This window comes from Chrysochloris asiatica, unplaced genomic scaffold, assembly GCF_000296735.1.
Source record: "Chrysochloris asiatica unplaced genomic scaffold, ChrAsi1.0 scaffold00031, whole genome shotgun sequence".
Taxonomy (NCBI): Eukaryota; Metazoa; Chordata; class Mammalia; order Afrosoricida; family Chrysochloridae; genus Chrysochloris; species Chrysochloris asiatica.
In genome coordinates, this window is record NW_006408549.1 from 13,023,894 (window position 1) to 13,025,694 (window position 1,801).

The following is a 1,801-nucleotide window of genomic DNA, read 5'->3' on the forward strand; positions in this document are numbered from 1 at the left end:
GTCTGCTTCCATAAAGATCACAGCTTTGGCAACCCTATTGGGAGGTTCTACTCAGAATCTATTTGATGGCAATGGGTACAGCTTTTATAAGCTGAGAGGCAAGTTGAACAAGCTTGAAAAAAAATATCTCTGCTGCCATTATTCAGCAATTCTATTCCAAAGTGCATACCTAAGAGAAATGAAAACATAAGTCAACACAAGTTTGTGCACACATGTTCATAGTTGTTGTTAGGTGCCATCAAGTCAGTACCAACTCATAGTGATCCTATGCACAACAGAACAAAACACTGCCCAATTCTGGGCCAACCTCATAATTGTTACCACGCTTGAACCTATTGATGCTGCCATTTTACCAATCCATCTCACTGTTCATAGTAGCATTATTCATAATAGCCCAAAAGTGGAAAAAATGTCTATCAACTGATAATAAACAAAATATGATGTAATCATACAATGGAATATTATTTGGCAAGAAAAAAGTAATGAAATACTGATACATGCTACAAAATAAACAGACCTTGAAAACACAAAAAGTGAAAGAAACCAATAAGAAAAGATGGCATATCATATGTTACCATTTATATGAAATGTCTAGAATAAGCAAATCCATCGAAACAGTACATAGAAAGTACATTAATCAAAAAGGAAAGAGAAATTACTGCTAATGGTTACTGGAATTTCTCTCTGAGATGATAAAAATGTTCTGGAATAAGTACTGATGCTTGCTGTTGTAAAAGTATATAATTATCATCCTATTTAGAATATGTATTTATTAAAACAACATGCCTCATCAAAAGAAAACCATTGGCTTGAGACATGTAGTAAATGCAATTGTACTGCAATTCTTGGTATTAACTTTTAAGATAACCAGAAGAGAAAATTTGCTATCAAGTCAACTTTCAAAGGTAAATGATTCGAAACTTCGTTTGAGATTTGAGGGTTACTTTAATAAACATTTTAATGTATCATTTATTATCTTTAGAAAAAAATGACCAACCTCTATAATGGCAATTGTAGAGAAACCACATTTATCCCACTAAATCCACTGCCATCAAGCCAATTCTGACTCACTGTTGCTGTCAGGTGTCATCAAGTTAGTACCTACCCAAAGCAACCCTATGCAGAACAGAAATAGACACTATCCAGTCCTGGGCCAACCTCACAATTGTTGCAACGCCTGAGCCCATTTCTGTTGCTTCTGGGCCAATCCATCTCGCTGGGGGTATCCTCTTTTTCTCTGAGCCTCCACTTTACCAAACATGCTATCCTTCTCCAGTGATGTCCCTCCTAACAATATGTCCAAAGTATGAGAGACAAAGTTTGGCCATCCTGGTCTCCAAGGAGCACTCTGGCTGCACTTCTTCCAACACAGATTTTTTTTTCTTTTTCTCTTGGCAGTCCATGGTACTTTCAGTATTCTCCTCCAACACCTTAACTCAAATGCACCCATTTTTCTATGGTCTTCCTATTATTCACTGCCCAACTTTCGCATACATATGAGATTACTGAAAACACCATAGTTTGGGTCAGTCACAACTTGTTCCTCAAACTGACTTCTTTCTTTGCTCTTCAACACTTTAAAAAGGTCTTTTGCAGAAGATTTGCCTTATGCAATATATCGTTTGATTTCTTGATGGCTGCTTCCAGGAGTGTTGATGGTTGATCCAAGAAAAATGAAGTCTTTGACAACTTCAATCTATTCTCTATTTCTATGAATGTTTTTTATTGGTCCAGTGGTGTTCTTCATATTGAGATGCTATACATACTAAAGGCTGTGATATTTGATCATCAGTAAGTATTT